We start from the raw sequence: 25,794 nt of genomic DNA on the forward strand, positions 1-25,794 counted from the left end.
GTGGGCAAAGCTCTTGGTATCAGCTCCCCAAATTCTCTCTTTATGGGTTTCAGAAACTTCTTTCCACTGGGGGCTAACGTGCCCTTTCACTGGCATCCAAGCTACCTATGGGGTGACTGCTCTGACAATGAACACGCATTTTACCAATTAGGGGCCCCGTCATCATTTTTAATTACTTCATAGAAAAAAAATTCAAAGGGCAGTATCGGAGTACTGCATTTATAGAGCAAAGAAGACGATTAAAGCTGTTGGATTTTTAAAACATAATTCTAACCGCTGTAAAATTTGGAATAGTGGTAAAACAGCCTGAATATTTCTTAATCGATGCTTGTGTAGTATCTGACAGTGACTAATATGAATTCCAAGAGGAGAATCACTGACATCTTGATCAAGAATTCTATTTAGCTATTTAGGCAAATAGCAATGTGAAAAGAAGTTATGTTCATGAAAGCAAATTCAGGTTTCTCATTAGAAAATCTGAAAAGATTTCATTTGGAAGTTTCTTAGCTATACAATAGTCCCCAAATGGATGTCCCCAGCTTACTATGTTTCTAAGTTATCTGTTCCTATGTGCGCCACATTGAGGCGAAATTGAGAACTGATTTTAATAACATGCTTGTATCACTATTTCTTGGTTTTTCAATTTTAGGCGTTATCTATTGGCCTTCCAATAAGGAAGATGAGGGTTGGTTGGTTGGTTAGTTTTCATCCACCTGTATTTGTCCCATGTTCCTATCCTCAGAATTCTAGCACAATTTTGGTTATATTAAATACCCATTTTAAATCATTATAGCTACAGAGACATTATTAGTATCTGAGTCATGTAATATTCTATGATTACATTTCCTTTTCTGCGTTCCTTTTTCTCCTTCCTGTTACATTTCATTGAAATGTTTCATTTCAATGTAACAAATCAGTGTTACATTTCACTTTGGTTAGTTTCCTTATATAATTAGCCTGAGGTTATCCCCAAAGCCTCCCCCAGATTTGTAAATCTCCTCTCAGTAGGAATAGATCAGGTGTTTTATCAATTGCATCATCTTCAAGCGGTCTCTCCTGAAGCTCTCTACCTACTCCTGTTGAGATCAGTGGATCACTTGTCCCTCTGCACAGCTGGCTCTTACATTGGTCCCGTCTCTGGGATCTGGGGTCTTTTTGGTTTACCCACTTATTGGAGCACATCATAGTGTTGTCAAGTTTCATGACCATGTACTGGTATTACCTTTTAATTGGGAACCTCCTATCTTTGGTTGGGGGAGATTTTGTTGAATTATTCCTTTGACAGTTTTCTGTCCTCTGTTTTCTATATTCTCTCAAGCTGGTATTGCTGTTTTTGGACGTTGGACCTCATGAACCAATCCTATAAATTTCTTATTTTTTCTATATTATTTTCTATTCTTTCTCTTTTACTTCACATTCTGGGAAATTTCCTTAACTTTATCTCCCAACCCTTATAAAGTCTCTTCTGTTTCACAGTTGTAATATCACACCTTATCTATCTGAAGATACAAATGATTTTCTTTTTTTAAGATTTTTTCTTCCTGCAAAGGTTCTGTTTTCCTCCAAGTTGCTTTTTTTCTGTTTGCATGTTTTAGTTTCTGTCTCGCATAATACAGACTTTCCTTAAATGTCTGATGATCCTTGGCTGTCTGCTTGGTGATTATTGGTGAGGCCCGAGAAAGTCAGCAGGAAGGTTTTGTCTGTGGGGAGGGGTTGATTTGAGATTTATTTTAGGATTGTTCTAGTTAGGGCTCTTCTTTGGGAACCCCTGATGTCAGTATCCTCGAGGTTTTTTTTTTTTTTTTTTTTTTTTTTTTTTTGCTGTACACGGGCCTCTCACTGTTGTGGCCTCTCCTGTTGCGTGTCCGTACGCACAGGCTCAGCGGCCATGGCTCATGGGCCCAGCCGCTCCACGGCATGTGGGATCCTCCCGGACCAGGGCACAAACCCGTGTCCCCTGCATCGGCAGGCGGACTCTCATCCACTGCACCACCAGGGAAGCCCTCGAGTTTTATTTTTAGGTCATAATCCCAGGGAAGTCTCCTGCAGATAGGGTATCATCCTGGCTGCCTTCAGGCTGGGGGGCAGGGAGAAGAAGGTAGCTATGGTTCTCAGGATTTGGTAAATCAGTACAATCTCCCTGATTTCAAGACTATATAATACCACTTGACTTTTCCTGATACCTTCCAATCCAGAAACCTCTATTTTATCATCTGTACAAAAAAAAAAAAAACCTCTCCATTCCTATTATGGAGTGAAAGAGGGGCAGTTAGTTCCCTGCTTGTATAAAGTTGGGGAGCAGATCTGAACTTTCAGCCAATACTCCTAATTTTAGTCCTATCTTCACTCTCATTTCCAAGGGGTCCTTGTTGCTGAAAATTCCTGAGCTTCGCACAAGTCGTCAGTGTAAATTAGGCTACTTCTTCCTTTCTCCTCTGCTCAGTAAGCTATCACTCATCCACCTGTATCCCAGATTCCAAAATGCTATGGCTGTTGCCCCATTCCTTTGTTCTTATAGATATGTAACTTAAAAAAAAAGTCCCTTAAGGGTCACTTTAATCGTGTTTCAGGAACTAAATAAAACGTGTACCATCTTTAACCTGAAACCTATTAGTCATTCTTCATCCTTTCACGTTGACATTGAAATGGGGATTACTCAATTAAAAAAAAAAAATTAACCATTTAGACAAGACTCAATGTTCAGGTAGAATAGGAAGTAGGGAAAAGAGAAATTTGGGGTGAAACTGAATTTAATAATTGTATGTTTTCTGTAAACAAGGATGTCACATTGTCCTAACGATGCACTGGGCATTGTGGGAAATAAAAATATGGCTGTATTTCAGAGCAGCCTTTAAAAATTCTCAAAAAGGTTAAATATTAAAGAGGTCCTTGAGTGGATAATTAGCCTAAAAAAGGGTATCTGGAGGGGGGAAAACCATGACAGAAGAGTGGAATGGTAAGAGGCAAACTCAATGGAGGAAAAAGGACTTAAACTCAGTTTCGAAGAATAAACGTTACAAACATTTCTACTGTACAGTCTGCATGATGTGTATTAGATACAAAGTGATCAGTTGATGGAGAAATAAGATTTATTTAATGCAGACTAAGGCAGAAAGGAAAAAAACCTCTTCTACTAAAAATACAGCTGCTTTAAGTTTTTCCTCTCAGTTTTTCACCATAGCGGGTCATTACGATGTTGAAATCATTTTTTAAAATACCAGTTTAGTTCACTACAAACTTGTGAAAAGGGATACAGTGAAATATACTTTTCAGTGATGTTCAGGTTTTGAAGTTACACTCCTGTGGATACTGAAAACATCATTATCACTGAAATACCTGCAACTCTCTAGTTCCTAACACCATTCATCTCACTGAAATAAACATCTTCACAGCATGATTCTTGATAACATACAGTTTTAAGGACTATCATGATTGCCTTGGGCAGACTGACTCTAATTGGATGGATCTACATATGAGAAGAAGAATTCCAAGGGGAGCATTGTGCCTGTTTGAAAATGGGATGATGCCGTGCAGAGACCAATCTGCCTTCCGCCTTGGGCCTGAGTAGGGGCAGGTGGGAGTTCAGTGTGGATAGGCTGTGGGAGAAGTCCAAACGCAGAAGCTCTGTGCGGTGGGGAAGGGACTCTAAAGCATTAATGAGCCTGTAACTCGGGAGACAAAGGGGAGACAGTGAAGTTTTCTGAAGAGGCAGTAATGTCATCAAAGAGATATTTCTCAAAATCATGTAATCTGCCAGTGCTCTACAGGGCCGAAAACCAAGTCACAGGCCCCTGGTCAGACCCTAAGTAATACAGAGACCCAAGGTCACGCGAGGCTGGCCTGGGCTGCCCGGCAATTGACGTGTGAGAGAACTCACTGCAGAGATCAATGAAACTGAATCATCTCTACTTACAGTACGACAGACAACAGTCCATCGAGGAAAAGGGATGGGACTGAATTAGTACCGACGAAAGGACTTACACTGAAGTAGTGTTTCAACTAAATCCATGGTCTCCTTTGGCTTTTAATTCAAGAAACGTTTCCTGAATATCTACTACGTGCGAGGCAGACGGGCTTTGCTCATCACTTTGTCTCATTACCTTATGAGCTGAATGTAAAAAATTCCAGCTAATTGATTTCACAGACTGATTGATGTTCTTCTGTAAAAACAAGATTGATTCTTTTATAGACAGCAATACTAATTCTTCCATTATGTTCTTCTCTGCCGGTGCAGAGTCGAATGGACTTTAGGGCCAACTCGATATGAAGAGCAGAAGAGAGGCATTAAGAGAACAAGGTCCATTAGGCCCAATATTGCCCCAATTACCTTAACTCCATTATTCCTGTTCATATTATTCCTTTAATCGATCTCTCCTTTCAGTTATTCATACTTACCCTTGTCAAAATCACAAGTAATAGGATTATGGTCTTTTGAGCTCAGTGGCAGCAAACTTTCAATATATTTATATGCATATTTATATAAATATATATTTATATTTCTGAAATTGTGATTGTCTCCAGATCTGCAATGGAGAAGTCTTAAATTGAATCAAGTCTTCCAGAGGCCATCTCTTAGAAAGATGCAGAGCTTCTTAATGCAATATAGGTGCTTTTACCTGTTTTGTCATTTGTCACTCGCCGTCGAGACCAGGCACACATGGCTTAATGGCTTTCTAAGTTTCTTCTTCCCATGTCTCAGCCTTAGGGCGGTTTAATTAGTTTTCAAAGTGGACCGCTTTTCTGTCCATATCCCAGCTTTCTGTTTAATGTAATCCTTCTCCCTTCACCGAAAAGTATTCTGCCCTGCAAGAGTGTCATCTGGATCTTACATTAACCACTGCCTCTTCCATACGACAAGTAATCAACCCCTCGGTTCCACCTCTGTAGCAGCCTTACAGATTAAAGGAACTCCGTTTTCCCTCCACTCTCAACAAACGTCAATGCAGCATTTATAATATGTAAGAGGCTGCACTTTGACCACAAACAGGACACGTAATAGGTATGTGGGCCGTTTCCTCAGCACCTGCTGAGGGCTTCTGAGTGTTAGAGAACTAACCCATGAGATAAGAGAGGCATGTGACACTGTGATGTGAGGAGTACATTGAAAGTTCCCCTGCAGTGAGGAAGGGGTAAATTACTCATGAGTGGAGAAAAGTTTCATAAAGGGGATGGATTTGAAGGATGTCCTGAAGGATGGGGCGTTCTGAAGATGGAGGCTGGAAGGACAAAGGAACAAACTGTGTGTGAGAAGCAAAGCAGGCGAGTGCAGCCAGGACAGATGATTTACAGAGTAAATGACCCAGCATTTACGGGGCATATACCCTTCAAAAACCATAATTCAAAAAAGAGCCAAGTACCCCAATGTTCATTGCATCTCTATTTACAATAGCCAGGACATGGAAGCAACCTAAGTGTCCATCAACAGATGAATGGATAAAGAAGATGTGGCACATATATACAATGGAATATGACTCAGCCATCAAAAGGAATGAAACTGAACTATTTGTAGTGAGGTGGATGCACCTAGAGTCTGTCATACAGAGTGAAGTAAGCCAGAAAGAGAAAAACAAGTACCGTACGCTAACACATATATATATGGAATCTAAAAAAAATAAAAAATAAAAAATGGTTCTTATGAACCTAGGGGCAGGACAGGAATAAAGATGCAGACGTAGAGAATGGACTTGAGGACACGGAGAGTGGGAAGGGTAAGCTGGGACGAAGTGAGAGAGTAGCATGGACATATATACACTACCAAACGTAAAATAGATAGCTAGTGGGAAGCAGCCGCATAGCACAGGGAGATCAGCTCGGTGCTTTGTGACCACCTAGAGGGCTGGGATAGGGAGGGTGGGAGGGAGACACAAGAGGGAGGGGATATGGGGATATATGTATACGTATAGCTGATACACTTTGTTATACAGCAGCAACTAACACACCATTGTAAAGCAATTATACTCCAATAAAGATGTTAAAAAAAAAAAGAGAGAGAGAGAGAGAGGGCGCTGAGCTCTTCGAGAGCCAGGTTAGGAAGCCCTGACTTCCCTCTAGCAGCAGTGAGGCGTTTGGCAGGAGATAAGCCTGCTAACACAGGCAGCCTCCTTGCAAGGTGCAGGATGAACCCGAGGCAATGGCAGGTTGCAGACCTGAGATGGAAGGAGGGCTCACAGTATGTAAGGGGACCTTCTCCATCGATGCCTACTTTCCCACAGAGCCTCAGCCAGCCCTACACCCTCCCTCCCACCTCATGCTCCAGCAACGTTGCCCAAACAGCGAGCGGTACACACACACCCTGCTCCCCACACCTCCCTGCTAGGCCGCCCGTCCTTTCTCCTTTAGAATGTTCTCTCTCCACCACATGGGTCCATCTGGCAAGGTTCTTACTCTTTTCAGTCTCCACTCAAATGCCACCTTCTCTTTGAAGCATTTCCTGACTTCCCCAAGCCAACTCCGTTGCTCTTTCTCCTGTGTGTGCGGAGCACATAGTACAGAGCCCCATCACAGCAACAATTTCTGCACGACCATCTCCCACCTAAATTGTGACCACCTGGATGCTATCCCCAGAGCCATTTTTGGCACATGTGAGAAGGACAATACTTGCATGGATGAGTGAGTGAATGAGCAAATGAACAAACTGAATGGTCTTATAAACAAACAAAAACAAAAGGAAGGAAAAGCCATGAAAATGATGGTCATAGATGAAAAGGGGGAAAGAAAGTGAAAATACAAAAGAATTATAGAAAACTTGATAGAGCTTAGTGAGGGCTAAATGTCAGGGCAGCAAGACATGGAGAAGTATGCCGAGCTCCCGAGTTCTCTGCCAGCAGCCCTCTGCTCTTCATGACTTCTATGTCACCAGCTTAAAAGCTCTGAGTATAAACTTACAGATTTAAAAGAAACAAAAAAAGAACCGTCACGAGACAGGCAGAAAAAGAACCCAAAGGGAACAAACACGAAGATTCGTATCTTAACTTACCCGTGTGCAAATATTTTCTGAGAAAGTCTGACAGAATCTTGATTCAAAGTATCATTTCTTTAATTAAAATGTTTCCGGTGTATCATAAAAACACTCTAAAATTTCAGAGGCCTTAAAACTACCGTTTAACTAAAAAAACATAAAAAGCATTTCCCCTTTTTTTTTAAAGTCAGAGTTTCACAGTGAATATGCATATTATTATCAATTCCACGAAACAGGTATATCTGAATTTTCAGAAATCTCAGATTAGAGAAGTTGGAAAGTGCAAAATGGAAGAGGGGAAAAGACTTGGCAACAGTAAGTTAGTTTTTAGTTTTCAAGACACTTGAGGTTTCATTTCTGGTTTATTTCTCTTTAATGGTAGAGAAGTGTTAGGTACACACAAAGTAACCTAGTTATTACAATAAGATGTATTAGAATGTTATAACTGTAGCAGTGCCACTCTAGGGCACTAAACAAGCTGTTTAAGGACTGTTTAACGACCGAGATGTAATTGCTCACTGGACTCGACACGTCATCACCAAAGAGCTCTTCCACCATCACTCTGATATGGTCACTGGGTGACCAAAACAAATTGTCTTACTTTTAATTTAGGCCTGTAGACATTCTCACACACCAAACGAGGGGATTCACATGGAAGTTATTATAGAAGGACAGTAAGCACTTGTGATAGAGGGTAGCCAGCACTTCAATAAAATGGAAAAGACAAGCAAGCAGTGGAGGCGCCAGGATGAAGTTATACAACCATGTACGATGGCATTTGGTGGAACCGTGCCTGCAGGCATCACACACACCATAAAAATTTGCCTTGTGATTCACCAATTTTGTTAGGACTAACGTCAGCGTGAAAAAGGCTAACATGAATTTTTATTTTCATTTTCATTTTCTACTGCCTGTCATCATCTTATAAAGCCAGTGCTGTCTAGGCCAACACTATCCCTCAGCCATGGGATGGCCTGCAGCCCCACCCCCAGGAATAGGAAAGCTTCCGTGGGGTTGGGAAGCCTGGAAGTCAATTATCCCAGCCCACCTGATGTCCAGCCTTGGGGAGCCCAGCTGGGAGCCACACAGTCTGTATCTAGATGTTGGCCTGCCCACCTGCAGCACTAACCCGGGGCCTGAAATCAATTCACAGGGTCTCTAAAGATGCCTGATTCATTCCCAGGACCAAGTCCCCACTGGCCTTGGACTTCTCTCAGCAGGAGGCTTCCTTTTGGGACAGAAAGGTAATCCTTTCCTGGAAGTCACAGTAGATACGCCCAGAAAGCTCTACCCTTGCAGGAAATAAGGGTTTTCTAAATAAACATCGCTGAGGACTGGATCATTTAAGTGCTCTCTTGAGACCAGGATCCTCACATGTTACCAATACTCAAATCTTAAGCAACACGCAAAAGACCACTGCTAATAATTTCTACCCGGGGAAGCACAGAGAAGCGAGAAGACACAACGGGAGCAGACCTGTTTCAGGACTGCATTTAGAGATGAGAGCTCTGGAACAGACGTTAAATTTAATAAGCCCAAAGTGATGCAGCTGGAAAGAAAGAATAGCCCGGCTAAGTATGATTGCAATGGTATTGAATTAGCTGGAAAGATATCTTGATGTCCTGATAGAGGTGGCGTGTAAACTGTCAGCCTGCCATGCGGTAGAGAAAGCGGGCCTGGCTCACAGAGAGGGCTACAGTGTAGAAAAAGTCTACTTGCGCTTAATTTTAAAGGGAAGCTCGTTCCCGTTTATGATGTTGTTGAACTGGGACTATCCTAAAAGTAAGAGGTCACTGAGGATAAGGGAGCAGAAGAGCTGCCCACCTCTGGTCACTGCACTTTGCTTTTGCCAAATGAATCTGGCCACGGTCATTATGGTCTTTGCCATTCACCCATTCAACCAATATTAAGCAACAAGCTTTGTGCTAGTTTCTCTAGGGAATACCAAGAGGAACGAAGTCCCCTTCCCTTAGGTAGTGTTATGGGTTGACTTAGGTGTGCCAAAAAGTACGTGGAAGTCTCGATTAAATGTGGCCTCATTTAGACGTAGAATCTAGGCAGATGGTCAAATTATGATGAAGTCATTAAAGGAGTCCCTAATCCAAGATGACAGGTGTCTTTAAAAGGGCAGAAATTTGAACACAGAGGTAAACAATGCGAAGACACAGGAAGAAGACGGCCGTTCGGAGGCCAAGGAACACCTGAGGCTACCAGAAGCTAGGAGAAAGGCATGGACCATATTCTCCCTCACGACTCTCAGGAAGAACCAAGCCTGCTGACACCCTGATTTCGGATTTCTAGCCTCCAGAGCCGCGTGATGATAAGTGCCTGTCATTTAAGCCACCCAGTTTGTGTTCCTTTGTTACAGCTGCCAGAGAAAACTAATACAGACTGGGTCACAAAAGAAGCAAGGCCAATGACAAAATTGCCATGGTCAATGGAACTCCTGTGCGGGTCTATCCACAGATGGTCTGATTCAATTAACAGGGCCAGGTTCAGTCCACGGACCAGAGATCATCACCATCTATGTCTGTTCCATAAAGACCATCAAAGAAAGAGATGGTTTATATCCTATACAGAGGCTGACCCAAAGTTTAATACTCTAAAAAGATGATTAGAAAGAAAGAAGCCATAACGGTTAATGGAAAATTAATCTTGGTGACCTAGTGGGGCAAATCAAAGTCGTGGGACATAGGTTTATTGAAAAGGAAAATGCAAAGAATCTTTAGAAGGGCAACTTCAGATAAGGGAACAGAGATAAGACTTTAATTAGAAGAGTCTTCAGTATTCACCTATTTACATCAATGTTGAAAAGATTAAAGCCTTCTGATACGGTAATAAAGATGAACAATAGCAATAACTCTATGTTAACACTGTAGAAGATGGAAAGAGATTCCAGGTGACCAGTCCTGTTTCCTCCCTGGTTGTCTACAGAGCCCCTGTTGTAGGTACTCTGAGATGCTCCCCAAATGCACATTAGTTCACTGAGACCACCCATGACTGGCCCTCTGCACCCCAGTATAAATGAGTAAAACACAAGAGAGTGATGTCAACTGAATGATTAAGCTGCATCACTTCTCATACAGTGACAAGCAACCTGCCAGTGGCCGTGCTCGTCGCTTGCTGTACCCACCATCCCTTTACCTGAACATGGTGAGCGCTCTCTCCTCCACGGGTTATAAAGATGGCATCATGCTGGCTGCAAAGGACCTGTAAAATAAAGGCAGCCGTGTTAGAGAAAACTTCGAACAGCAAACTCAGAGAGCTGTTGGAATATATATAAGCAGATTCAAGGTTTCGCTTGCAAAGTTCGAGCTGAATGTTGCCCCTTCCTACTTCCAGCCATTCTAATTGGCTGTCCTTGGAGAAGGTCTCTGCCTGGTCACAATCCATAAATGCCAAGGTCTCATCATAAACACAGCCCTTGAACTGTCGATCTTCCACAGCATATTTGTGCTTTAAAGGTCGTCCTTGTTGCTAAAGTAACTACACCAGGGCTAGGGTCAGGGCCAGGGCCTCCCAAATCTGCAAAAGCCTTCATAAGTAAAGCTGTGTATTAGTTAAGGGCAGTACAACCTAGAGTATCATTTGAAAGCAGTTTGGGGGGGGCGCTGATCAGTATAGGGTTCCTCTTTTTAAGTGTAGGAAAGACTTCCTGCAAATTTCCAAGCTGACATAAGGGTTAGATATTTCTACGTTTTCTCTTGGGAAGTCTGTGGTTCCTCAAACTATAAAAATGCAACTGTATATTTCCATAGAATGAATCCCAACTTTATTGACTAGAAAGTATTTTAAAAGCTTGTTACTCGAGTCAGGTCTACGGACCAGCAACAGCAGCATCACCAGGGAGCCTGAAATGCTAAAACCTCCTGAAACAGAATCTGTATTTTCACAGGATCCTCAAGTGATTCCTATGCACATCCATGTCTGAGAAGTATGGTTTTGAAGCTCCTTATCTATCTGACCTGCAATTACTAGAATCACAGGAAACAGGTTGCCTGACTGTCCTCTGGTGTCCAGAAGTTAAAAGAATCACAGTCCCTTTATTATAACTGAATAAAGTCCCCAGAAATCCCTTACTGCTGGCGAAGTCGACTTTTCTCTTCCAGAATACGTGGGCTAATTGTACACTCATTCCTAAAGCATAGTTGATTCTAGAAGACTTTTGTTTTACACTTACAAAAGCAGCACCATGGCCATTCATTCATTCCATAAGCAGTTAGTGAACATCTATTTAGATGCTCCGTAATATCCAACATTGTGTAAAGAGCCCAAAGTGTAGGGGAAGAACAGAAATTACAATAGCAATGGGAGCTCTAATAGGGGAAAGGTTGGCACCAGAAGCCAGGGTGCAGAGGAGGGCACTGGTGCACACTTAGAAAGCACCTGACCCGGACCTGGAACACTGTGAGGGCTTCCTGAGCTGAGCTTCGAAAAAAGAAGAGGAAAGGTGTTTCAAGAAGCAGCCCACCTGTAGGCGCAGTGAGTGTGGTGCTGGGTTAGGGCAAGCACCCAGCCCAGCAATGAAGGAGTCAACTACCTTTACTTAGAAAAAATATTGGATTGTGACAGTATCGAGTTGTTTTTCCCAACTGCTATGAATATTTGTATGCATGAGCTCTAAAGGCGGCAGCCGTTAGGAACATTTCTTTTCCCTTTCAGCTCACCTACCTGTATAGACAAGGAGGAATAGCAGACATCAAATGCAAGCAGCACTGACTCAGAAGTCTGCCGAACACTGCGAGGGGGCAGGGACCACAGAACTAAGTCTCTGCTCTCTGATCACGCAGAGTGTCAATGCAGCTGCAACCAGCAATACAGGGGCCATAAAGAGAATGGCATTAAAGTTAATACAAAAGTCAGGAAACTGTCTTCGGGGAGGGACACTGGCTATCCGGCTGCTGCATCGCTGGGAGCAATTGAAGGCTCTCGGTGAGACCACAGTGTGTGCACGCCCCTCTCTGTGCCTGTCTCCTCTCCCTCCCTACATTTAAGTAGTCCTTATCCTGCCTCCTTCCCCCTCGCTTCCTCTGACTCATTCTCCTTCTCCCTTACCACCTCCAAGTGCCCTCCCATCTCTAATTCAACTCCCTTCTCCTTTTCAATCTGCCTGCTTTCTCACCCCCTCCTGCTATGAGAAGAAGGAGATGAGGGAGAGAAGCAAGGATAACAGAGCACCTTTCTACCTTTCCCCCCTTGATCTCTCTTCCCTGTTCCTCACTAATGTGCCCATACTTCTTTCCCCTCTTCTAGGCTCTCTCCTTTCCCAGAGTCGAAACTCTGTTATCAGTGTGTAGCCAGACCTCGCAGGCACAGAGCTTGGAAATTATAGGAAAATTTCTGGGCTCGTCTGCTGTCCCATCGTCACACTTGGAGTTCACAGATTCTCCCAACCTGCTGCCAGGTCAACAGTTGAGAAGGCAAAAAAAACAAACTTTAGGGACTTCCCTGGTGGCAGAGTAGTTAAGAATCCGTCTGCCAATTCAGGGGACACGGGTTCGATCCCTGGTCCAGGAAGATCCCACATGCTGCGGAGCAACTAAGCCCGTGTGCCACAACTACTGAGCCTGCTCACCACAGCTACAGAAGCCTGCACACCTAGAGCCCGTGCTCCACAACAAGAGAAGCCACAGCAATGAGAAGCCCGCGCACCGCAACGAAGAGTAGCCCCCGCTCGCCGCAACTAGAGAAAGCCCGCGCGCAGCAACAAAGACCCAACGCAGCCAAAAATAAATAAATAAATTTATTCTAAAAAAAACTTTATAAATGTAGTAAGCTAGCATTTTCTTAGCAGTTTTCAAAATGCAGAACAACGCTGGGCTATTCAGCTGCTGTGCTCAAAGGGTACCGAGACGTAAAATATACTAGGCAAAAGGATTTCATTCTATCTCCGGTTTTTCCTAAGGACGCTCCCTTCAACCCACCACGAATCCAGCCCTTTCCTAAGTGTTCGTCTTACCCCTCTTTGTGCCGATCCCCCAAACCCGCCTGGAATGACTGAAATGGGCCTCATTACAGGCAGGAGTTACCAGAGTGCTTCCTGACAAAGACACAATGCAGCACACAAAAAGGCTCATTTAACGCCCCATCAGGAAGCCTGACAAGCTACAGCTTAATAAATACATGAAGATTATCATAATACAGAAAATGTCTGGTACCGCCACTTCCTGCGTGAAATGCACTTGCGGAGTACTCTACGGAGTCGGCTGTGATATGGCAAATCTCACACACACTCTGTGAATTACAGAAAAGCAATTTGGCTTTCTTCAGGTATTTCACTCTTATTTTCACCCCTGTGAACCATCAGCAAAACTCTGTAGACACATCTGCTTTGCTCCCCCTTTTATCCCAGCACCTAGATGCAGGATGTGCCCCTGGCATATAGTATGCTCCCCAAATGTCTGATGAATGAATGAATGAATCAAAGAATCAACTGACCGATCAGTATTAGCCTAAGACACAACAGAATTAAGCAGCCGGAGGGAAATACTATGGCACACGGATGCACTTTGAAAATTTCCTCTAGGCTTCTGGCAGTGGCACCTAATCATAAGGTAAACACAGGGCTGTGGATATAACTCACCTCCAAGAAGTCGAAAGGGCAGAGGGGCTGACTGGGCAGGGATACTGAGTGGTCAAATGTGACAACTAACATTCTAACAGCAAATGAGCAAACAGAAAAACTCTAGAGGACAGACAGAAGTTCTCCGAAAGAAATACAGCAGCCTGGGATAAATTAGTCAGTCCCTCCATTTGTTCCCATGATACTTTGTCCAGACCCTATAATTACGGATGCTCTCATCACACCTTTACACTTCTTCAACAGTTCTGAGTCAAACTAGGAAGTAAGGACCTGATCATAGCTCACCAAGATTTCGTAGGCAAGCCAAGAAGGCTCCAGAAGGGGTTTGCTCTGTAGACCAGGAAAGGGATTGCAATCCTATCTTGGAAAAGGGAAAGAGGAGACACGACAGGTGGAGCTGGGTCTAAATAGAACCCCAAGAGGTCCTGCCTCTCTGGATTCATGTCAGAATTCAGAGACCGGGTTAGCAGTTCCCCGAAACAGGGATGCAAGTCATTCCATATCAACCAACCAAGAGTTAGAGCAGAGCTGGCTTAGCCGGCAGTGTAATTTGTTATATCTGGCTCTGAATCTCTTAAAAATGTATTTCATCAACAGTATATAATCAACAGTATTTCTAAAATCAGCATGGACTTTCTTTGTGTTCAAAAATCATGAGTGTTTCTTTTTAACGTTAACAACATTAACACCATGAAAACCACTGGGCTGAGATGGTCACCCTTCCAGAAAAGGCCTCTTCAGAAACCATCCAATTTTCACATAGAAAGAGCCTCCTATGTTAACTTTCAACTCCACTGCCCCCTCCGACCTGAAACAGTTTTTTTTTTTTTTTTTGCTGTACGTGGGCCTCTCACTATTGTGGCCTCTCCCGTTGCGGAGCACAGGCTCCGGACGCACAGACCCAGCGGCCATGGCTCACGGGCCCAGCCGCTCCGCGGCATGTGGGATCTTCCCGGACCGGGGCACGAACCCGTGTCCTCTGCATCGGCAGGCGGACTCTCAACCACTGTGCCACCAAGGAAGCCCCTGAAACAGTTTTAACGAAAGCCCTGCACTCACGTCTGAAAAGAAGGGTTTACCTCTTGAGGAAAAAACTTTGACAACTCTAGGACGCATGTATTTTAATTTAAATCTGACCCAGAGTAAAGTACCTCAATGACCCATCAATGGAAAAAGAAAAAAATATCTTTAAACAATCCCTAGATGTTACTTACATTACCACATCTGCGTATCGTGGGACCTAGATCTGTTACCATTCAACAGACAATGCTTTCTAATAATAAGGAATTGAGGAAAAGAGCTTGTTTTAAAGTTTCAGTTTGAGGTTTCTGGCAATACAGTTTCCTAGCTATATATGGACCACAGACAGCTCTACGATTTCAGTGTTACCTATACAACATTATTAATATTTAGAGGAAGAAAAATAGTTGTATTTGCCATCAGTATCCACTCCCTAAAGCTCTACAGTTATGTTTTTGCACTGGTCACCACCCAAAGCCAGTTCTGAGTGCCAGCTCCACCTATGATTCACACAATTCCTTTTCCAGATCAACTCCCTGTTCAGTTTACCAGCACCTCAACCCGTGTGGATTTCTTCTCATTTCACCTCAATAAGCTACTGCTTATGGGAGGATAAAAACCCACTTCGGCCCACAACATTTGGGTGCACGTGTGTATTTGAGTGTTTGTCTCTCATGTGATTTCCAAGTTAGAACTCAAGGTCAAGTAGACGAATAGTGCTTACACAACAAGAGCTACAGCATGAAAACAGATCAAGGAAGGGGGGCCCCTTCCCATCACTTCCACTACATCCCTGAAAGATACAATCCAGATAATCCCCTTCCCAGCCCCCAGATCCAGCCAACCCCTCCGTTAAGCAGACTTTCCTGAGGGGGGGTCTGGGTGAACGCCACTGTATGAGACGGCCACATATTTCCACAGTTCATGAGGATAAAGAAATTACAGCTTCAGCCATTCGTGAATAAAGCCTCTTTAACATTTTAATGAGAACATTAAACTCAGCTGCACTTGGTTTGGTCTCCCTAGAAAGTCTGTTAGGTCGAAGAAAGTTTCTTCAAGAAGCAGTAAGGAAATTGCAGGTCTCTCTGTGCCGCCAGGGCATGACTGGGCCACAAACACTGGCTGCGTGATGCCTCTCCTGAACGAGCCCATATATTCTGATAAGGCTACAGTTTGGTAAATGAGAAGAGGCACCTGGAGAAATACCTTCCTCTCTGCAGTATTTGCGGGCTTGTGTGTGCTCATTCATTTCATATCTGACTTGTCTCCTAATTCATTTTTTATGTTATACACAGCTTGGAGTACAATGTGTGACTCAATAAATGTAAAATTACACTATTCTGCTATTTTCCTTTAATCATTTTCTACCGCCTCTGTTCTCTCTTGCGCAAGGCTCCCAACTTCCGCTTGCCTGGAGGCCCATTAAATTCAGCAGACAACCAAGAAGCCAAAGGTGAACAAGAAACAATTCTCAGACTCAGTGACTTAACATGAATGTCTGCCTCTTCCTCCGAACAAAACCTGGAGCAGTGTGAATGAAAGAGTTTGTCACCTTGAAGACCAACTAGGAGAGAAGAGTAATGCTAAAATGGGTTCATATATTGAAGGTCACCGATGCATTCAACTCTCCCAACATTTACTGAGCATCTACTATGCACTAAGAACTGCTCTAGACACTGGGGCGCAACCAGGAGTGAGGCAGACAAGACCTTCACTCCCACAGAGCTTGAAATCTCGCGGGAGAGACAGGTAGTAAACAATAAAAGAAAATGTCAGAGGGTAACAAGTGCTAGAAAGAACCTGCAAGAAGGTGATGTGACATGAGAGGCTAGTTAAATAGGGTGGACAGGAAAAGGCGAGCAGAGCAAAAAGCTAAAGCAAAATCCTTAAGGTCATGGAAAGACAGGGAAGAATCTCAAATGCATATCACTAAGTGAAAGAAGCTATTCTGAAAAGGCGACACACTGTATGATTCCAAGGGTATGACATTCTAGGAAAGGCAAAACTATGCAGACAGTTAAAAGATCAGTGGTTGCCAGCGATGAGAAGAGGGAGAGAAGAATAGGAGGGGCACAGAGAATTACTGGGGCAGTGAAACTTCTGTATGATACAGTATTATGGTAGATGCATGTCATCATCCGTTTGTCAAAAGCCATAGAATGAACAGCATCAAGAGTGAACCCTAAGGTTAACTATGGACCTTGGGTGACAGTGATGTGTCAATGTAGGTTCATCAGCTGTCACAAATGCATCACTCTGGTGGGGGGCGGGTATCCATAGTGGGAGAGACTGTACACATGGGCAGGAGATATATGAAAACTCTCTGTACTTTCTCCTCAATTTTTATGAACCTAAAACTGCTCTAAAAAAATAAAGCTTATTTTAAAAAATTCTTAAGGTAAGAAAGTGTGGGGTGTTAAAGAACAAAAAGGAGTCAAGCTTCACTAGAGCTTAGTGAACCAGGCAGGGAGGGGAAGGCCACCAAGGAAGCTAAGGAGGCCATGGTTAGAAGTTCGAATTTCATTCTAGAAGCACCAGGACCACGGGCTAGTCTGAAGCAGGGCTTGGCATAATGTGTTTTACATTTCTGAAAAGTCACTCTGGCTCCCGTGTGGAAGACGGATTACAGAGAGGAATCAACAGAGGCTGACGATGGCGACAGCAGTGGAAGTGGGTGGATTTGAAATACGCTTTGAAAGAAGAGCTGGCAGGATTGGTGATGGATAGATTGGAAATGAGAGGTGAGGGAGAAAGAGAAATCAAAGCTGACTTCTGAATAAGAGAGACCATTCCCTGAGAGAGGGAAGACCCTTGGGAAACGACCTATGAAGACCACACAAGGTGCCGTGTGGAGCCCTAAGGAAACAGTGGGGGTCCAAGTTCACCAAGGGAACTCAAGGTCAACTTGCCTGGCCTCTGCCTTAATGTGAGTAGCAGATGTGTGCATGTGTGTGACACATACACTCACATACGTGGATATATGCAAACATGTGTCGTGTTTAATAGATGGGTTTTGCAATTCAAAGCAAATCTGAGATCATTTCAACAGTCTTTCTAGGAATAAAGAGAAAGAGTTATGTTATTGTTGTTGTTTCCATTAACGTGCAAGGAAGCTGAGGGCAAACAGGGGGAAAAGTCTTTCCGGAGGTCACACAGCAAGGGATCAGCAGAGCTGAAACAAGGAACCAGGATTCCCTGCAGGAGTTCACACCACGTATCAGAGCCTCTGTAAATCATCCCGAACGTTCAGGGCACCCGCAAGCACCACTCTTCATGCGGGAACACGCACCCCGGATAAGGGAAGGGTGGGGTTGGTGAGGCCTCCTTGCCTATAGCTAGCTCGTCCTGTCTGGATGCTACTGAAATGATCCCTCAAATGTGGTTGACAAATCTAAAAATTCAATAACATGAAAGCAAACCTCACAGACAGCAAATCAAATATTCAAGTGCAATGGGACACTGATTTTTAAACAGACATTTTAATTATGAACAAGGCCTCTCAGGCACAAGCCCTTCAGAAACCTCCTCGGGGTTACACATAACGAGCTTCCTCAGAAATGGAAGCAACTGGCCTAACACCACCTCTTCATACACCTCCTCAGGACCTCCTCCCCTGTGCCTTAGGTTTCCCGAAGAACACCCAAAGCGCTGAACACATTTCAGGAAAAGGGAAAACCAGAGTTGACAGGTCACGTTTTTGCAATACTATTTTTTTTTTTCTTGCAGTACGCGGGCCTCTTACTGCTGTGACCTCTCCCGCTGTGGAGCACAGGCTCCAGACGCGCAGGCGCAGCGGCCACGGCTCACGGGCCCAGCCGCTCCGCGGCATGTGGGATCTTCCCGGACCGGGGCACGAATCCGTGTCCCCTGCATCGGCAGGCGGACTCCCAACCACTGCGCCGCCAGGGAAGCCCTGCAATATTATTTAAAGGAGTAAAATTCAACTAGATGAAATCACCACTAAAGCCATTCCGGTCATATTTGAAGAAGACAGGGGTCAGCCCCGGGAGGACTGGGCACGCTATCTTGTCTGCATGCCACCTCTACACGGCTTCAAAATAGACTCTCCTTTTCCATCTACCAGGCTCTCCCTCATCATCCACCAGGCTCTCCCTCAGAAGCTGCGAGGTCTCTCACCTTAACGTTTTGAAGTCTGAAAGGGAAACAAAGAGGGGGTGTCTGCCTCTGCGTTTCTCGCTGTGGGTCATACACTCCCTGCTCTTACTGAATGTAGGTTGTTTGTTTTCTTGTTGGTTTGCAGACTTCCTCTCTGCTGCTCTTCTCTAATAATGTGTTTCCAAAGGACCTCTACAATGGCAGGCGCAGGCCGGCTAATGGACAAAACCACAGCAAGTGGTACCCACAGTAACTGGACTGAGGGCGCCCAAAGGAGGAGGTTCGGGAGAAAGGAGTTTGAGATGCTTGGTCAGCTGCACCCTGTCCTCCTAGCTGGAGATTTAGAAACTCACCTGTCAGGGTTAAAACCACAGTAAAGATGGGAATCACTCCCCCTACAACATCGATTTTCTTACCGAATGCTTTCACAGAGGCACATACGACTGACAGGCTCTCTGCACACACAGAGGAGAGTGGACACCTGCCCTATTGTTAGATAGATGCTCAGGCAGCTCACTGCCTGAAACTACCCACAGGCTCCCATTCACATCAATATCCTCCACCAGGCCCTATCTCCCTGTCCGCTCTGCCCTACAGAATCCTTTGTCCTGCTTGTACACATCATTTTCCCTAACTCTGTCTTCTCCTCTCAGTAAAGTTTTCTTGCTTTTTTGGTAGTGTGGCTATTGAGATTTGCCAAGAGCATTCAGGAAAGACAGATGGCAAGAAGGAAGGCAAACTGGGGATAATTCACAGGGGACTTGATTCAGAGAGTCTGCTCCTAGGAAGAGCCTAGTCAGCGAGCAAGATGGGCCGATGGCGGGAGGCCTGGAGAGCAGATGGGCACACAAGTAGGAATGACCAAAAGCAAGCAGTGGATTAGAAACCAGGGGGGCATTCAAAGCAGTGGGCTTTCGACACCACTATGAGACATCTTAGAGGCAACCCTAGAGGCTGGAAGCAGAAGGCTGCAGGATGCCAGTGGTACCTGTCACTAGAAATGGCTAGGAACAGAGTAGGCAAAAAAAAAAGGCAAATGCTCACACTCTTGTCCCTTTATAGTCATAACAATCCCTCTGTACAGCTCTATTTCTTGTCTTTCCTTCACAGCTTGGGTCCCATGTCAAATGCTCTTTTATCCTCACAAGACACCTGAGACCCTGGCCAGACAATTATCAGAGTGATGATCCTATCTTTACACAATTAAACACTACAGCTGTCTTTGCCAAGCACTTTTCACATATGTCTTTTCATTCCCATAACACTATGTGACATAAACACTATTAAATCAGTAAATCCAGGCTCAAAGAGATTTAACAATTTTGCACAATGCCACCCAAGTGAAAGAGCCTTCATTCAAACCCAGATCTTATGGCTTGAGATCCTGTGCTTTCTAGAACATGCTGTTAGTATATTTCTCGTTCTCTAACTCTAGGTGCTATAAATTTCACCAATCTAGGCTTCATTGGTTCAGAGCTGCCGAGGCAATAAACCACCATCCAGTGCTACCCAACTCGCTTGGAAGCTGGAAGGTGCTACAATAAATGGGCATCCAATATCATACAGGGTGCCGGATGAGGAAGCTACCCACCTAAAGGTGGAGAAAAAGCAAGCTTGCCTTTGTTCAGTCACGAGGCCTACATCACCAACTTAGCACCAATATGCGATTAAAAAATTAATTTGATAACTACAAATGATTTAATTCTGTTCTCACGGCTAATCAATGTTTTTTTAAAATTCAAAAAAATAATGCCTCCAAATATAAGAGGCATAATCTTGAAGTAGTAGCACTGAGTCTATAGTCTAAAATTAAAAACCACCACGGTCATATAGTTTTGTCATGAACTTTTATTATTTATTATATTATGCCATAGCTCAAATTACTATTCATTCGTATCTGCACCTCCTTAAAGAGTCCAGCATAAAGCTGGTCTCCAAATATTTGCTGAATGGATGGATGGATACATAAATGAATGAATGCATGTGTCCATCACGCTACACTCCATGTCAGTGGAAGAGGGAAACGCCACTTGCTTCAAGGACAATGGACCAAGCCACAGAGACACAGATCCAAACCCTGCTATTTGCCAACTATGTCATCGTGGGCAAATTAACTCCCTCCTTGATTCTGAGCTTCCTCATCGGCAAATGGGGACGACTGAGTGCCACACAGAACTGGTGTGAGGATCAAATGAAGTCACAGACTTGGCACATTGCCTGGGTTGCAGAAGTTGCTGTAGCTTATTTATTTCTCCGTCTCTCTCCCGCATTTAGCGTGACCTCTTTCATCCCAACCTTCATAACGGTGCTTCAGTACACAAAACCCTGCTGTGAAGTTAACGGCCAAACATCAAATTTATTTACAGTGACGACCAATCTCCCCTCCACTAACATCAAGCTTATTTATTCATGGTCTAGAGATAAGCTGTTATGCATAAAAGGTGTTCAACAGATTTCAATGACTAAATGTTTTGAGGACGAAATGAGTAAATGTCCCAGAGAAGTGAAGCTCATCTATACTCTTTATATTTGAAAGCTAAAATGTAATGTATACTTAACCACTTTGCTAAAAGAACAGGTCGAAAGAACTTTAACTTTTTCTTGACTCGGGGCTGTCAACATGAATTTAAGTTTTAGCACTGGAATAAGAAGTTACAGGGATTTCCCTGGTGGTCCAGTGGTATAGAATCTGCCATCCAATGCAGGGGACACGGGTTCGATCCCTGGTCAGGGAACTAAGATCCCACGTGCAGCAGGGCAACTAAGCCCGTGTGCCGCAACTACTGGGCCGGCACACTCTAGAGCCCATGTGTCACAACTAGAGGGAGAAAATCCTCACACCACAACTAGAGAGAAGCCTGCGCACCATAATGAAAGATCCGGCGTGCCGCAACTAACACCCGACGCAGCCAATAAATAAATAAATGTTATAATTCCTTGTAGGCTTTTTAAGTCAGTAGATTTGCAACACTAAATGTTCCCAGATTTCGACACTGTGGTCACAGCTGTGGTCAGCGGCTTCATCCCCTGGAGGGCATGAGACACTGGGGAGTTAACAAGACAAAGTCCCCGTCATCGTCAATATATGTATACATATAGCTGATTCACTGTGTTATTAAGCAGAAACTAACATACCATTGTAAAGCAATTATACTCCAATAAAGATGTTAAAAGAAAAGTTTATCAGGACTCATTCTCAGATATTTCTCATCTGTGTCCTCATGACACATATGTTTGGTAAGAGCTTGAAGAAGAGCCTGTATCTTTCCTAGACCAAGGAGGACTGCTCTACCCCTAATGTCTTCCACATTATGAGGTACTCAACAAATACTTATAAAGTAAATTAATAGGGTAAATAGTATGCAACCTTTGTAATTATCATTTTCTATTTGAAGACTTTATTCTAATCTATGACCAGGTCCCTTAGTTGTTTGAGGCTGTACTTTTTCATCTGCAAAATAAGGCAGTTGGGTTAAAGGATCTCTAAGATCCCTTCCAACATTAATCTTCCATGATCCTATACTTCTAGGCACCTATGTATGTTCCAGATGATAGAGCTGCTGGAAATCCGACTACCAGGTAAGTGAGATCTTAGAGGACATAATGAATAAACAATGCATCCTTCACCCTCTAATACAGACATCCTCACAAGAAGATATTATCCTTGTACCATGGCAACAAATATAAAAAGAATGAGCTCTCTCATTTCTCTCACCCCTAACATCATACATAGTAGTAGAAAGATTGACCTTGGCATGTAAACATATTGATCCATTTTTTTTCCCCTGTATCAAATGTTCGCAAGTGCAAAACTACTATATCTCCAAAGTCAAATGCATTCAGGCAAATAAAACCTTAAAGGAATTTTTTTCCTCACAATTAAATCTAGTGCTTTCATTGACGTTCTGTTCCCAGCTATTTCTTGGTTCATATATTAACTTATCAGCTACATTTGTTTAAATGATACTACAGTTTCACTGTTTGTACAGAAATATAATTGAACTCCTTTAAACTAGTCTAACTTTCTTAAAACTGAAACTTCTAAATTAAAAAAGTTCACACAGGGTTTCCCTGGTGGCGCAGTGGTTGAGAGTCCGCCTGCTGATGCAGGGGACGCGGGTTCGTGCCCCGGTCCGGGAAGATCCCACATGCCGCGGAGTGGCTGCGCCCGTGAGCCATGGCCACTGAGCCTGCGCGTCTGGAGCCTGTGCTCCGCAACGGGAGAGGCCACAACAGTGAGAGGCCCACGTACCGCAAAAAAAAAAAAAAAAAAGCTTCACACAGACAGGAAGCAGATACTTTCAAATGCCAAGTCAAAGATTTGTCAACACAAATCTCTGCACAGCTGGGAGGGCACTTATGGGCACAGCTTCTCCCCTGGAGACAGAGGACGCCTTGGACGGCTTTCTCTCCCAGGTAGGACGGTACGCCTGTAAGTCCATCCTACACGAATTCAAAGTATACTTTCCTCCAGCATTGTACCAAATCTCAAGGGAATGGGAAAAATGAATAAAACACATCATCTCTGCCTCAGAGGAGATGCAGCTAGGCCAAGTGAATGAAAGAGGCGACACTGGCAAACAACTGCCTGGGATCGGAGGCTAGCTTTGCCATAATGAGCTGGAAACCGTGGGCAAGTTCCTTAACCTTTCTGATCCAGCGGCCTCATCTGCATAACGGTGCTAGTAACAGGACCTACCTCATTAGTGCTGTTAGCGGGAGTAACTAAGTTACTGCTCTTCCCGGCACACAGCAAGCACTCAACGTTGGTACCTGCATCGTGATCATCACCATTACAAACACACAACCCATGAGTTGAACATTTTCACTGTTTTTACTTAGCAAATTTGAAGCTATAACAGATCCTAGGAAATAAAAGGAAAAAACAAAGTGGAAAACTATTTTTCCAACAAGTTTCATTTTTCTTGTGTCTTCCTGACAAATCCTAACCACATCTATTCCTCAGAGAGATGTAAAGATGGTGGTGGGGAGGGGTGTAGAGAAAGATGGAAGGAAATATGGGACAGAGAGAAAAGGAGAAAATAAGAAGGGGCAGGCAAAAGGAGCATTCCTGAGTTACCTAAAACCCTCAGGGAGACACGAGCTGAACAAAGACGGAGAGAACCTTTGTTGCAGCCTTGCCCTGGCTTGTTTCCTTCTCTGCCCAGAAAACCCTTCCTCAAGCACTGAACTACCACACTTATCTTTTCCTCACCACTCTGTGCTTTCCTTTCCACTGTTTACACCTCTGTTTTATCGAATATTAGATGCAGAAAGAGCCTTAGAAGTCCCCTAATCCAGTTCCCTTATTTCATACGTGAGAAACACTGAGGGCCAATGAGACCAAGTCATTTACCCGGGGTTGGACAGCTCAGCAATGGCACAGGCAACATTAACATTGCACTCCCGGTGCCCCTGGTCTGTGCTGTCTCCCTGAGGACAAGAAAACGAGGACATTTACCCACATGGAGTCTGGCTGGCCCTTATTCCGTCTGGCAGATATATAAGTTTTTATCTTGGGAAGAAAATCTTGAGAAATATTCCTAAATGAATTAACCAGAAGCTTACTGTTTTTAATTCAATAAACATGTTTTATTGTTAACTTCATTGCCTGCTAAGCCTGAAATTAGGTTTTTCTATGCTTGGGCAGGTCCTCCCTCACCAATAACAGAACAATCAGATTTCAATTAAACAGATATTCTCACTTGGGACGGACACACACACACACACACACACACACACACACACACACCCCAAAGAGGCACTTAATCAAAACACAGTTTGAGCCCATTCTTGTTGTTACTCTTCCTGCCTGTGTTTAAGAGAAGTAGATGTCAAATGTTACAAGATAAGGCTCTCTGAATACAGAGACTTCAAATCATTTATCTTCCAAAGTAGGAACAATTTCTTTGCTATTAATTCCTATGCTATTTCTAATCCAATAACAAAAGGCAGCCTAACCGCTGTACTCAACAAGCTTTTTTATCTGGCTTCTCCGAGTGCCCTCAGTATGCTTTGCCCATACCATGTCAATAGTCTCCTAAAGCCTTGACTTCCCTTCTTCCTAGCTTTCAATTCCACAGTGGAAGACTCACGCTCCGAAACCAGAGTCTTTTAGTACCATTTAATAGTATATACTTAAAAATAAACACTCTAAGTATGTTTTTCCGTTGTGGTTATAGCTCAGATCCTTAAGTATAAGAATCTGGCTAAAACGTTTTGAAGCAAGAAGAAGCCCCTGGTTTGCTTACACTCTCCCCCTTTCCCTTTCCCTACTATGAGGGTGGCTTCTTATTTGCTTCACTATGTGGGGTTTCAAAGCTGTGACCGCACTGTGATTAAGGGAGAGACTTTGGCCATCTTCTCACATTGTTTAGACTATAGGAACATCTGAATCTGGGCCACTAATAATAACTCAGCTCTGTTGCCTAAAGAAGTGTTTACTTTTAGTAGACTAGACCCACATAAAGCCTGTTTATTAGAACTGTGCTTGGTAAGTGTTGTCTACATGGATTATACTCTACTACTACTAACATGTGCTTTGTTTTTCTTATTCTCTTTATTTTTCTTTCACAGTCGATATAGGCTGGCCACCAACGGTGGTGGTCGTCATGGCTGCCATTCTCATTCATACGAATCCAATAATAGGAAAAGCAGAACTCAACGTTGCAAAAACAAGTGTGGAAATCAAACACTGAAGCTTGGGAAGAGTTGAGCCCAAAATTTGAAAGTTTCTAAGAAAGAAAAAAAAAAGTTGCTGCATCCTCCTACCCTGCCTGCCAACTAGCAGTGGCAGTTCAGTCTCTCCAGATGCCTCTCAAAAAAAGAAGCACCACAAATGTAACAGGAGCTGAGATCCTGGGGGAACCAATTAGATTTAAGCCGTTTTCAAAATTCTGTAAAAAAAAATGAAATCGGGAAAAAAAAAAAACACCACACCTGGCACTTGACATTTTACATGTTCTGCTTGTAGGGCCTGTGAAATAATCCTCATATAATGACTAGCTGTCACGTTTATAAAATAAACCTCGGGTTTTTAATGGAATAGAATAGAATCACTAGGCTAGGAAAACCAACCACTTCAGAGGAAGAACGCGGCACATGAAATCTAAACCTC

The 25,794-nt window shown here is 43.6% G+C and overlaps 1 protein-coding gene across 4 annotated transcripts in view; it reads right to left on the minus strand.

The window, feature by feature from the left end:
* Positions 1-25,794, minus strand: part of ENOX1 (ecto-NOX disulfide-thiol exchanger 1) — a 604,516-nt gene that overhangs the window by 453,348 nt on the left and 125,374 nt on the right. For all 4 annotated transcript variants that reach the window (XM_067713986.1, XM_067713985.1, XM_067713979.1 and 1 more), the window contains exon 2: positions 10,103-10,168. The gene's annotated coding sequence lies outside the window, so the exon portion shown is untranslated. The remainder of the gene's footprint in view (positions 1-10,102; positions 10,169-25,794) is intronic.

The sequence above is a fragment of the Pseudorca crassidens genome, chromosome 18 (genome assembly GCF_039906515.1).
Source record: "Pseudorca crassidens isolate mPseCra1 chromosome 18, mPseCra1.hap1, whole genome shotgun sequence".
Taxonomy (NCBI): Eukaryota; Metazoa; Chordata; class Mammalia; order Artiodactyla; family Delphinidae; genus Pseudorca; species Pseudorca crassidens.